Below are 14,282 nucleotides of genomic sequence, written 5' to 3' on the forward strand. Positions count from 1 at the left end.
GTACAAGACTCCTGCATTAAGGTGCACCTCAACTTACACAAAACAATCTCCTTCCCCCAGATATTTGATTAAGTTTTTTTATTTGGGCTTAATAAAGGCACAAAAGAATCATCTTAATATGATTAATAATACTCCAAATGACTATTATTTGCATCTTCTCATTTAGAAAGTAATTTGTGAAAAGTTCCCCTCATCTTTTCTAAAGTAAAAATAAAATCACTAATGTAAATATACTACTTTAAGCATGATAGTCCTAAAGAGATTATGTACTCTAAACATGATAGTCCTGAAGAGTTTAATGTACTTAATTTTACAGAAATTTCCAAATTTGGAAATGAGACCAGTGGTGAATCAGATGTTTCAGTTTTAGTCTTCTGTTTTATATTTCCAAGATGTTAAATTCATATGGGAATGGTAAGATTTAAGAATTTTTTTTTTTTTTTTTTTTTTTGGAGACGGAGTCTTGCTCTGTCGCCCAAGCTGGAGTGCAGTGGCCAGATCTCAGCTCACTGCAAGCTCCGCCTCCCAGGTTTATGCCATTCTCCAGCCTCAGCCTCCTGAGTAGCTGGGACTATAGGCGCCCACCACCTCGCCCGGCTAGTTTTTTGTATTTTTAGTAGAGACGGGGTTTCACTGTGTTAGCCAGGATGGTCTCGATCTCCTGACCTCGTGATCCGCCTGTCTTGGCCTCCCAAAGTGCTGGGATTACAGGCTTGAGCCACCGCGCCCGGCCAGATTTAAGAATTTTAAGACTACTACATAAGTTTGTTTAATACTCTGAAGATAAAAGAAAAAAATTAACTTCGAGGGGCCATTTTATAAAAAATAGTGACTTATCTCCAAGTAACTCCAAAGTAATTCACTTCCATAAGATAATTTTTCTAACGGAGGAGGAATTTGATCCTGTATTGTCTTAATATATGGTTTTATCATCTGAGAAACATCGGTAGTAAAAGGTTTGCAATTTGCCTTAAGCCATCATTAGTAAAAAGGCCAAACAAAACCCTCCCTTAAGGTTCCTAACCAAAAGCAGTACTCTTTTGTGTTACAGATAAACTAGATTTTAAACCTCAACCTATAGAGAAATCACTAAAGCAGTAGACCCTTGTACAAAAAAGATTAACTCAGGAGCCAAAAAGACTAAGTTCAAATCCAGCTCTTTGATAACTAGTTGTGTTACTTTGGGCAAGTTACATAACTTCTGTACATCCGTTTCCTTATATGTAAAATGGAGATATTAATAGTACCCTTGGCTGGGCACTGTGGCTCACGCCTGTAATGTCAGCACTTTGGGAGGCTGAGGCGGGCGGATCACGAGGTCAGGAGTTCGAGACCAGCCTGACCAACATAGTGAAACCCCATCTGTACTAAAAATACAAAAATTAGCTGGGCATGGTGGCGCATGCCTGTAATCCCAGCTACTCAGGAGGCTGAGGCAGGAGAATCACTTGAACTTGGGAGGCGGAGGATGCAGTGACCCGAGATTGTGCCACTGCATTCTAGCCAAGGCAACAGGACAAGGGCAAGACTCAAAAAAAAAAAAAAAAAAAAAAAAGAATAGTACCCTTATTTCATAGGGTTGTAAAGATTAAAGAGTTAATACATGTAGAACTACTTAGAATAGTTCCTGGTACATAGTAAGTGCTATGTAAAGTTCACTTTTACTTTTACCATTTTACCACTACAGATTTTCATGTTTCAGTTATCAAAAAGTTCTCCAAGTGAAAATTACTTGATTGTATCTATAATGAAAGAACATGATTTTATGTTAAGTTTATTTAATTCTAATTATGTTAAGTCTTACGTTTAATTCAGAAATGTACAAATAAGATCAAATTCAGAATTTAAGTGTAAATATCAGCCGGATACAATATTACCTAATCACATAAATAGCCTAAATATGTACTACTGTAACTGTACACAGCAGGTGCCTAAACAATATTTGCTGAAATAAATGTATTACAAAGAGTATTGCTAATTATTTTCTAGGGAAGAAAATGAAAACCATCTAACTGCTACAAACATTAACCAAGCTATTAAGTTAAAGTGCATCCAACACAATCTATAGTAAGATCTTCATGATATGAAGCACTGACTGCCTTGGGCTGATCTGTTAACTTATTTACAGTAAGTTGGTACTATTTAAACTACACATTCCTTTTCTGATTCAAAATACTATTGCATACTTAAATGGGAAAACAGCAAAGACAAATTTTATGAAGCCCATATTTTAAATGGCTGTTTTTAAATATACTATAAATAACAGAGAAAATGCCTAAATTACTTCTACATTTAATAATTAACTACCCTGGGACTTAGGTTGATGGAACTAAATAAAAATATCAAGGATGGTATGTTCCATTATTTGCTATGTTCTCTGACAGTAAAAGATACCAGTACCAACAGGGTAGTTTAGAGCTTAAGCCATATACTTTGTAAAAGAATATGCACTTGTATTTTTAAGTCAATTACAAAACAGAAAGTTCACCTATTTTCCACTTTACTATCAATATAACAATTCAACCTTTGGTATAAACTAATCAGATGAATATATGGGAAGAACTGCCTATTCTTTATATATATATGTATATGTGTGTATACATATATATATATATATATATATATTTTTTTTTTTTTTTTTTTTGAGACCAGTCTCCCTCTGTTGCCCAGGGTGGAGTGCAGTAGCACGATCTCGGCTCACTGCAACCTCTGCCTCCCTGGTTCAAGCAATTCTTGTGCCTCAGCCTCCCGAGCAGCTGGGACTACAGGCACACACTGCCACATCCAGCTAATTTTTCGTATTTTAGTAGAGATGGGGTTTCACCATGTTGCCCAGGCTGTTCTCAAACTCCTGAACTCAGGCAATCCGCCCGCCTCGGCCTCCCAAAGTGCTGACTATTCCTAATATTTTAAAATACACATTCCTATTTTGAACTATTCTTCCTCCATTTAAATCATACATGAGCTAAAGTATCCTGTTGTTACATGCAGAACAGAAATATCTTTTGAACAAGCTGCTACCTAAAAAGAAGTTCCATGAGCCTTTTATTTATAATCAAAACAAAATAAATGAAGTCATGAAAAAGCTTAGGCAGAGCACAGAAACCACAATGCTACAAGGTACAAGTGACAAGGACTTGTTGGAGGTATATTTTGTTTCTTAAATTTTCAAAACTACATCAGCCGCCTGTGGGTGGTGGCTCACACCTTAATTCCAGCACTTTGAGAGGCCAAGGCAGGCGGATTGCTTGAGTCCAGGAGTTTGAGATCAGCCTGGGAAACATGGCGAAACCCTGCCTCTCCAAAAAAATTTAAAAATTAGCCAGGCGTGGTGGCATAAGTCTGTAGTCCCAGCTATTCTGGAGGCTGTGGGAGGATGGCTTCAGCCCAGGAGGTCGAGGCTACAGTGAGCCAAGATCGTGCCACTGCACTATAGCCTGGCCAATTGAGCAAGGTTTTTTTTTTTTTTTTGAGACAAAAAAACAAACAAAAAACTACATCTCCTTAAACATAGGATTCAAGGACCAAAAAACAAACAAAAAAATGTAAGACAAAGTACACTAGCAAATAAAATGACAAAAAAGAACAAAAAATAATCAAACCAAACCAAAATAAGAAAACTTGGTAAGCATAAAGCTAATATACAGAAACATATTTTAAATTGACCCCTTAGGGCTACAAACTAAAGTAGAAATTTTTATAGAAAATCAACAGTAATTTTTTTCCTGAGCTTTAAAAACAAACACACATTAAGCTGTCTCTGGGTTTGTTTGTTTGTTTGTTTGTCTGGTTTGATTTCATTTGGCAGCTAGGTGGAGGGGCAGGCTTGAAGATCAGCAGCATGAACACAACTGCTTCAATGACAATACAGGACGCTCATTTAATTAATGGCTTCAATGCAAAATATACAGGCCAAAGTCATTTTAGAAGAGCAAAAGAGACTCCTAAAACTTTTCAACTTCTACTTCTGCACAAAACAGTTTCTTTCTCTAGTCCCTCTTTGAAGACAAAATGACTTCGGCTTTGGATTTTAAAATCCGTGTCATAGATTTCTTATCCTAATAGTCTCATTCATATATGACATACATATACTGAAATGACCCACTAAATACTATATTGTGCTTTCCAGCCTATGGCTTTAATGGAATTAACACCCGCTACTCTGAGAGCACGTACGGGACTTAAAAAAAATGACCTTGGAAAAATGATTAACTGCTTAAGTTGTAATTTATTTATTTATTTTTTAAGAGACAGGGTCTCACTCTGTTGCCCTGTGGAGTGCAGTGTCGTGATCACAGCTCACTGTAACCTCAAAATCTTGGGCTCAAGCGATTCTCCAACCTCACCCTCCTGAGTAGTTGGGACTACAGGCGCACACCACTACACCAGGCTAATTTTGTCTATGTTGCCCAGGCTGGTCTTGAACTCCTGGCCAATCCTCCCAGCTTGGCCTTCCAAAGTGCTGGGGATTATAGGTGTGAGCCACCATGCCAGACTTAAACCCTAATTTCTTTATGCTTTGTAAATAAAAGTGCCACTTCTTACTACTGACAATGGTATATAATCTTTAAAAGTAGATTTTATTATTTTCTATTGTTTTGAAGACAGAGTGATTTCCCATCATTTTTGGGGTTTAACGTTCTTATATTAATCTGCATTAATAAAGCTGGCATTCTCATGGCTTAAATGAAGCCCATAAACCTGAAGGTAAGGAAGCAGCTGGAGTAAGTCATACACATTGGGGTTAGTTTTGAAGGATGGAAAATAGTAAGGCCAGGTTGGACAAAAGCTAGAGCTAGGTAGTGGGGAGGAGGTACACATAAGAAACTTTCAAAGAGGCTTCGCTTAGCAGTTAGGTAAATCCTGAAAGCCAATTAGAAGGGTCCTTCTCTGTGGCTTCTAGGACTAACATGGCCAAACTCCAAAGTCCTTTGCTAAAAACAGCCAAAGAGAACCCAATTTTGGAATAAGCCAAGGTCTATACACTCTCATATGTATATGTATCATATAATGAAGGACATTTTTCTATAGCTAATTAGCCAAAAGATAAGCAGGTGCTCAGAGCTGTATTTAAGTTCTTACTGAAGTACTACATTTTAAAGCACAATTTATAGATTACAGAAACTGATCACACAAAAAGCTCTGCAATCAAGTGCTAGATATACACCATAAACATCGGGAAAAAATGAAGATTATCCAAGCCTATACTTTAGATCACGAAATTTGGGAAAGGGGGCACTAACCATTATTAAATGCAATTCTTTCATGTTATAAATGACTTTAAACCTCTAGGGAAATTTAAGAAAGGTGCCCTAAATCTCAAAATGAGAAAATGACAGTTTTACGACAAAGGTGGAAATGGTAAAAAAAAAAAACCCACAAAAGTTAGAATGTGGTTAGAAGTTAGTACTAAGCAATGTACTTCTGAGTAATGTAATTCTAAGTAATGTCTGGCTAATGAAGGAAGAGGAAGACAAGTAGAAAACTTAATAGGGTAAAAATGAAAAAACGCATATGTGCATACTAAGTTTAAAGAAGATTACTTTGAAATTACTATAGTGAACTCTTCAGCAGAACACTTTTCGGTAACAACACAATAAATTCATATATCTGGAGCTAATGATCTCACAAACCCTGTCCTCTATCATCACAAGTGTCCTCTAAGAAACGTCCACGCCGAAAACAGAGCTGAACGTCCCCAAACATTCGCATTTTTGTCTCAGCTGTGCACATCCATTCTCATGGGAACACAAAACTGACAGAACGTCCTCATGCCTTGCCAATTCACAAGATCGCGCCAGCCCAACCGCTAGCAGTACCGTGTGCCTGCCACCTGTTAGCTGCTCTCGAGAGAGCCCCAAAACTGAGGTAAAGCGAAGAACTAGGAACGCCTTTGTTGAACCCTAACTATGGAAGCTACCGGAGTTAGTCTAACCCAGCGCCTTAAGGCAAAACTTCCCCCAGGCTGGGGAAGTCTTCCCATTTCGGGGCTTTGGCAAAGCCCTCCTCTAGCTAAGGACAGGCAGGAGAACCCTAGGAGAAGCACTGTCACCTACTGGTCCCAGGAGGAATGATCAAAGGTGAAGAAAGTTGGGGGACAAGGACCTAGGACCCTAGAGAGAGGCTCAGTTTCTCAGTGGTGAAGAGTGAGCGCAATTAGAAGGTAGGCCGTCTCGCCCGGTGAAAGAACGCTGAGATCCCAGATCAGGGGTAGGGGAAAAGAGGTGCTAAAAGAAGGGAGGTGGAGAAAAAAGGAGAGGCAGTGGCTGAGAGAAGCTCTGAGGTGTAAGGCAAGAAACCGAGGTTGGAAAAGGGCTGATGAGGCTGAGGAAAAACAGCAAGGCGAGAGATGCACAGAAGCGCGAGAAGGCTAAGCTGAGGTGAATAAGGCGAGGCCAGCGTGAAGGAAAGGGCTGAGGTGAGTGAAGCACTGCAGGGACAAGGGACAGGCGAATAGACTCCCACACACAAGGACCGAGGCAGAACGCTAGACCTTTCAGGCCGTGCTCAACCGGCTACGCTCAAACCCTGTCGGCAGCGGAGACTCACCCAAAAGCTGTAAAAGTCCCACAACAGGACATGGAGACCAGTCCAGACCCACAGTAGAACCAAGCGAGAGGAGGAAACCGCGGCGTTAGTGTGACCCGGATACGCATCCCTAGGAACCGGAAGTAAGCGGCCAGAGTCCCCTCACGACCCACATCTCGTTCCACTAGAAGCCTCTGGGCGCATGTGTTGAGTCTGACCGGGCGGGGAAGCGCCTAGGCTCCGCCCATTCCGCCGGCACGGCGAGCCCCGCTTATGGCCACGCCCCTCTCGAGGCCACTGAGACGGCAGCTTCTGCGTGAGCCCCAGGCAGTCCCAATGGTGCTACAGCCTTCACTTTTAAGGAGGTCTTTAAAAATGCGCGTAATCCCTACCTCGGTAAAAGGAACGTGAGAAGTGCTAGGTGCATTTGGTAGATTTAGAAAAACTATGGGAAGGAGAATGAGTGGGAAGTTTTGGAAGACATTTGGGAGGCTAGCCCAAGGTGATCTTTTTTCTTTGTTCTTTTTCTTTTTTCTTTTTTTTTTTGAAATGGAGTTTCGTTCTTGTTGCCCAGGCTGGAGTGCAATGGCGCGATCTTGGCTCACTGCAACCTCCACCTCCCTGGTTCAAGGGATCCTCCTGCCTCAGCCTTTCAAGTAGCTGGGATTACAGGCATGTGCCACCACGCCCGGCTAATTTTGTAGTTTTAGTAGAGACCGGGTTTCTCCATGTTGGTCAGGCTGGTCTCGAACTCCCGACCTCAGGTGATCCGCCCGCCTTGGCCTCCCAAAGTGCTGGGATTACAGGCATGAACCACCGCGTCCAGCCTTTTTTTTTTAACTTTTGACACAGAGTCTAGGTCTGTCGCCCAGGCTGGAGTGCAATGGCGCCATCTCAGCTCACTGCAACCCCCGCCTCCCGGGTTCAAGTGATCCTCCCACCTCAGCCTCCCGAGTAGCTAAGACTACCGGTGCTCACCACCACGTCTGACTAATTTTTGTATTTTTCGGTACGGACGGGGTTTTGCCATGTTGCCCAGGCTGGTCTCCAACTCTGGAGCTCAGTTGATCTGCCCCCCTCGGCCTCCCAAAGTGCTGGGATTACAGGCGTGAGCCATTGCACCTGACCCCAAGGTGATCTTTTTATCCCCAAATTTAGTTTATTCTTAATATTATATTAAGCTTACAACTCACTTCGTGCACACTGTTTTCAGAAACAAAATTCTTAAATGTTTTGTTAATTTTAAATTACAACCCAAGTATGGGCTAGAAGCAAGGTTGAATTCAGGCTTTGTGGAGACTTGACGTTTATTCAATTTTGGGGCCTCTTTAAAATAATCAAGGCCAGGCGCAATGGCTCATGCCTGAAATCCTAGCGCTTTGGGAGGCCGAGGTCGGCGGGTTGCTTGAGCCCAGGAGTTGGAGATCACCCTGGACAACAAAGTTAGACCCTGTCTCTACAAAAGAAAGCAAAACAACAACAACAACAACAAAAAAAAACAGAAAAATTAGCCAGGTGTGGTGGCACGCATCTGACTGATCCCGGGAGGTAGAGGCTGCTGTGAGTTACGGTTATGCTACTGCACTCCAGCCTGGGCAACAGAGTGAGATGCTGTCAAAAAAAAAAAAAAAAAAAAAAAAAAAATCCAAAATTACAAATACAATATTAGATATAAAAGTGAACCTTTTATAATGAGAAAAAATTAAAACACTTTTATTAGCTCACAAATACCACAAATAACAAAATCCAGAAAAAAACACTTTTTTCTACATTTTTTGACTGTATATTTGATCAACTCTTCCGATGACAACAATGTACTAAGCAACATCATTTTCTAAGATCCTTAACTCCTCTCTCACATCCCACATCTACTCCATCAGCAAGTTCTGCAAGATCTGCCTTCAAAATCTGTCCAGAATCTGACCATTTACTGCCTCCATTGGTATAAACCAATCAGTGAGTGACTGTGAGTGCCCTATTTATACCCTTGCCTTCCCACAATCTTTTTTTTTTTTTTTTCAGATGGAGTCTCCCTCTGTCACCCAGGCTGGAGTGTAGTGGCCTGATCTCAGCTCACTGCAACCTCCGCCTCCTGGGTTCTCCTGCCTCAGCCTCCTGAATAGCTGGGATTACAGGCGCCTGACAGCACACCCGGCTAATTGTTACATTTTTAGCAGAGACGGGGTTTTGCCATGTTGGCCAGGTTGGCCAACTCCTGGCCTCAAGTGATCCGCCCGCCTCAGCCTCCCAAAGTGCTGGGATTACAGGCGTGAGCCTCCATGCCCGGCCCCCACAATCTATTAATATGGTAGCAATGGGCTCCTATTAAAACCCTAATTAGATCATGTCCCTCCTCCAATGCATTCCTATTTCAGAGTGAAAACCAAAATCCTTATATTGGCCTACAGGACCCTCAAGATTTGACACCTCCAGTACAACTCTACTCTAACCTCAACTCCTGCTCCTTCTGTCATCCTTCCCCTTAAAGCACACTGGCCTCTGCCATTCCTCAAACCTGCAGGTAGGCTCAGGGCCTTTGTGCTTTTTAATCCATCTGCCTGGAGTGCTCTTCCCCCAGATACCTGCATCATTCACCCGCTCACCTCATTTACATCTTTATTCACATGTCACTTTCTCAATGAGATCTTCCCTGACACTACATTTCAAATTGGAACACTACCATCCTCCTTGTACTTTCCCATCCAACAAGTTGCTTGTAAATTTGGCTTAGTGTCTGTCTCCCCCTACCAGAATGTAAGCACTATGAGTCCATGGATGTTTGTCCAATTTGTTCACAGATGTTTTTCAGCACCAGAATGGAGCCTGGTACATTGTAGGCACTCAGTAAATGTTTGTTGAATGGAAGGCTAAATTGCTCATTTACTTTGCTTTTCCTGGTCTGAAAACCCTGCAAACTGAGCCACCATCTCCACCAGAGGGAGCCCATGAGTAACCAATGCAATAGCCCCAGAAAGGTTATGCCTAAAGTATTTACATACGTATACACGCTGTTTAAGGACAGGAATATGTTCTGAGAAATGCCTCATTAGGTAGTTTCATCATTGTATGAACATCGTAAAATGGACTTATACACACCTAAGCTATATGTTATAACCTATTCCTCCTAGGATACAAATCTGTACAGCATGTGACTGTACTAAATACTGTAGGCAACTGTAACACAATGGCATGTATTTGTGTATTTAAACATATAAAAAACATAGAAAAGGTACAGTAAAAATATTATATAATCTTATGGGACCACCATCATATATGTATTCTAACATTTACCAAAATATCATTATGTGGCAGCTATGATTCTAAAACAGAGCTACAAGACAGCATGCAAATTCCTCCCCAGAGCAGAAGCTGTACCTTGCTGGCACTCCAGTGTCTTTACAGTCATTTAAGAATAAAATCCAGGCCGGGCGCGGTGGCTCACGCCTGTAATCCCAGCACTTTGGGAGGCCGAGGAGGGTGGATCACGAGGTCAGGAGATCGAGACCATCCTGGCTAACACGGTGAAACCCCGTTTCTCCTAAAAATACAAAAAAATTACCCGGGCCTGGTGGCGGGTGCTTGTAGTCCCAGCTACTCGGGAGGCTGAGGCAGGAGAATGGCGTGAACCTGGGAGGCGGAGCTTGCAGTGAGCCAAGATCGTGCCACTGCACTCCAGCCTGGGCAACAGAGACTCCACCTCAAAAAAAAAAAAAAAGGAAAAGAATAAAATCCAGGCCGGGCACGGTGGCTTACGCCTGTAATCCCAGCACTTTGGGAGGCCGAGGCAGGTGGATCACAATGTCACGAGATCGAGACCATCCTGGCCAACATGGTGAAACCCCATCTCTACTAAAAATACAAAAATTAGCTGGGCATGGTGGCGCATGCCTGTAATCTCAGCTTCTTGGGAGGCAAGAGAATTGCTTGAACCAGGATCCGGGAACCAGGACCCGGGAGACAGAGGTTGCAGTAAACTGAGATCGTGCCACTGCACTCCAGCCTGAGCTACAGAGCAAGACTCCATCTCAAAAAAAAAAAAAAAGAATAAAATCCAAAGGTTGGGCACGGTGGCTCCCACCTGTAATCCTAGCACTTTGGGAGGCTGAGGCAGGCAGATCACCTGAGGTCAGAAGTTCAAGATCAGCCTGGCCAATATGGTGAAACCTCATCTCTACAAAACATACAAAAATTAGCCAGGTGTGGTGGCAGGCACCTGTAGTCCCAGCTACTCAGCAGGCTAAGACATGAGAATTGCAGGAGGCAGAGCTTGCAGTGAGCTGAGATGGCATCACTGCACTGCAGCCTGGGCGACAGAGCGAGAGACTCCGTCTCGAAAAATAAACAAATATATAAAAATAAAGTAAAATAATAAAAATAAGACCTCTAATTTATATATTTCCATTTTGAAAAGACATGATGAATGTATGATCAGTGTTTTATAAGAGTTACTAATTTAAACCTTCCTGATTGACATATATGAAGTACAATGGTCTGAATTTTATTTCTGTTGATGTTCTAGATTGTACTTCAGGCAATTTCTTATGATATATATGATCGTTGAGCTTCTAAAAGCAATCTGTAGTTGGTAGGATTGTAAAATGGCGCAACCTTATGGAAAGCAATATGGTGGTTCCTGAAAAAAATTGAAAATAGAACTAACGTATGATCCAGCAATCCCCTTCTGGGTATGTATCCCTAAGAATTGAAAGCAGGATCTCCAAGAGATATTTGCACACCCATGTTCACAGCAGCACTATTCACAATAGCTAAAAGATGGAAGCAACCCAAATGTCCATTGATGGATGAATGTATAAACACATTTGGTATACATATAATGGAATACGATGCAACCTTAAAAAGGCAGGAAATTCTGTCTGGGTGCAGTGGCTCACGCCTGTAATCCCAACACTTTGGGAGGCTGAGGCAGGCAGATCACGAGGTCAAGAGATCGAGACCATCCTGGCCAACATGGTGAAACCTTGTCTCTACTAAAAATACAAAAATTAGCTGGACGTGGTGGCGGCCGCCTATAGTCCCAGCTACTTGGGAGGCTGAGGCAGAAGAATCGATTGAACCTGGGAGCAGAGGTTGCAGTGAGCCGAGATCAAGCCATCGCACTCCAGCAGCCTGAGCAACGAGCAAAACTCAAAAAAAAAGAAAGAAGAGTATCACCAATATCACCAATACACATGCCTGTAGTCTCAGCTACTCAGGAGGCTGAGGTGGAAGAATTGCTTGACCCCAGGAGTTCCAGCCTGCAGTGACCTATGGTTGCGCCACTACACTCCAGCCTGGGTGACAGAGTGAGACCCTGTCTCAAAAACGAAACAAAACAAAAACACCACAAATCAGGCTAAACTCTCTGTCCCTGGTGGAGCTCACATTCTAATCAATCCATAGACAGAAATGTGTGTTGAATATGTTCAACTGGGACTTAACACTTTCCTACTTCATTCTAGTGAACCTTCTCATACTGCAGAGGTGGAATTTTATAAATGGCATTTCACAGGCTTCTATCCATGTAAGAACTAGATATGGTCCATTAGATGTATTTAGGTAAGATTTGTAAGGGAGAAATGAGGAAGAAGCCATTTCCTGCACTTGGCTGTTTCTGTTGGCCAATATGATCATTGCTGGAGACATGGGGTTTTTCTGCAGCAGAATATCAGTTTGTTTTGTTCTGAGAAGAAGTTTCACTCTTGTCTCCCAGGCTGGAGTGTAATGACACGATCTCAGCTCACTGCAGCCTCCACCTCCCAGGTTCAAGCGATTCTCCTGCTTCAGCCTCTGAACTAACCGAGATTACAGGCACCTGCCACCACACCCGGCTAATTTTTATATTATTTGAGATGGAGTCTCTCTCTGTCCCCCAGGCTGGAGTGCAGTGGCGCGATCTGCAATCACTGCAAGCTCTGCCTCCCGGGTTCACGCCATTCTCCTGCCTCAGCCTCCCGAGTAGCTGGGACTACAGGCACCTGCCACTACGCCTGGCTAATTTTTTGTATTTTTAGTAGAGACGGGGTTTCACCATGTTAGCCAGGATGGTCTCGATCTCCTGACCTCGTGATACGCCCGCCTCGGCCTCCCAAAGTGCTGGGATTACAGGCGTGAGCCACCGCGCCCAGCCAATTTTTATATTCTTAGTAGAGATGGGGTTTCACCATGTTGGCCAGGCTGGTCTTGAACTCCTGACCTCAAGTGATCCACCCGCCTCAGCCTCCCAAAGTGCTGGGATTATAGGTGTGAGCCACCACTCCCAGCCCAGAATTTCCGTTTCTAGTCTCTCTGAGTCTTGAAAAGTAGTAGCAGTAATAGACCAGGCGTGGTGGCTCACAACTGGAATCCCAGCACTTTGGATGGATCTCTTGAGGCCAGGAGTTCGAGACCAGCCTGGCCAACATGGCAAAACCCTGTCTCTACCAAAAATACAAAAATTAGCCAGGCGTGGTGGCTGAGGAGCAAGAATCACTTGAACCTGGGAGACAGATGTTGCAGTGAGCTGAGATAGCACCATTGCACTCCGGCCTGGGTAACAGAGTAAGACTCTGTCTTCAAAAAAAAAAAAAAAAATGAATGAATGAAAGGTACTAGCAGCAATCATGGCTTGCAAAAACAGTACTTACCCAGTCCTAACTTTCTTCTTTTTTTTTTTTTTTTTTTTGAGAGTCCCACTCTGTTTCCCAGGCTGGAGTGCAGTGGTGCAATCTCAGTTCACTGCAACCTCCACCTCCCAGGGTCAAGCAATTCTCCTGTCTCAGCCTCCTGAGTACCTGGGACTACAGGCATGCACCACCATGCCTTACTGATGTTTGTATTTTTAGTAGAGATGGGGTTTCACCATATTGGCCAGGCTGGTCTTGAACTCCTAACCTCACATGATCCGCCCGCCTTGGCCTCCCAAAGTGCTAGGATTATAGGCGTGGGCCACCGCACCCAGCCTACTATATATTATTTAGACCAGTAATTCTCAAAGTTTGGTCTGGGGACCTCCTGGAGACCTCCAAGATACTAACAGGGAGTAAGTGAAATCAAAACTACTTTAAAAATGATACTCATTATTTGCCTTTTTCACTCTCATTCTTTCAAAGGTGTGGTGGAATTTTCCAGGGACTATGTGCTGATTCATTGCTAATGGCTAATGGAATGTGTGCTGGTATATTCTTGCATTTTCAAGCTTCTTCAGTTTTAATTTCTAAAAGAGAAAATATAAATAGCTATAATCCATATAAACAAAAGCTCTTTGGGGTCACCAGTAATTTTTTTTTTTTTTTTTTGATAGGAGTCTCTTTCTGTTGCCCAGGCTGGAGTGCAATGGCGCGATCTCAGCTCACTGCAACCTCTGCCTCCTGGGTTCAAGCGATTCTCATGCCTCAGTCTCCTGAGTAGCCGGGATTACAGGTACATGCCACCGCATCTGGCTAATTTTTTTGTTTTTGTTGTTTTTCAGCAGGGATGGAGTTTCACCATATTGACCAGGCTGGTCTCGAACTTGTGACCTCAAGTGATCTACCCACCTCGGCCTCCCAAAGTACTGGGATTACAGGCGTGAGCCACCGTGCCCGGCCATAGGGGTTACAAGTAATTTTTAACAGCATTAAGGGATCCTAATATCAAAACATTTGAGAACTACTGACCTAAGTCATTGTGTATATTCATTCTTGTACCATTTGCAGTGGCCCCACTTTGTCCATTTCTGGATGCCTGATTCCCACACATGGCTATACACATACCATGTTCAACACTCTCCTACCAGG

The 14,282-nt window shown here is 42.9% G+C and overlaps 1 protein-coding gene across 5 annotated transcripts in view; it reads right to left on the reverse strand.

The window, feature by feature from the left end:
• The window catches only part of EYA3 (EYA transcriptional coactivator and phosphatase 3), a 123,485-nt gene extending 116,763 nt beyond the window's left edge, over nucleotides 1-6,722 (reverse strand). For 2 of the 5 annotated variants that reach the window (XM_010380357.2, XM_010380356.2), the window contains exon 1: nucleotides 6,550-6,722. The gene's annotated coding sequence lies outside the window, so the exon portion shown is untranslated. The remainder of the gene's footprint in view (nucleotides 1-6,549) is intronic. The other 3 variants (XM_010380361.2, XM_010380359.2, XM_010380360.2) reach the window with 3 other exon arrangements.
• Between the last annotated feature and the right edge of the window lie 7,560 nt (nucleotides 6,723-14,282).

The sequence above is a fragment of the Rhinopithecus roxellana genome, chromosome 12, assembly GCF_007565055.1.
Source record: "Rhinopithecus roxellana isolate Shanxi Qingling chromosome 12, ASM756505v1, whole genome shotgun sequence".
NCBI classification, from domain to species: domain Eukaryota; kingdom Metazoa; phylum Chordata; class Mammalia; order Primates; family Cercopithecidae; genus Rhinopithecus; species Rhinopithecus roxellana.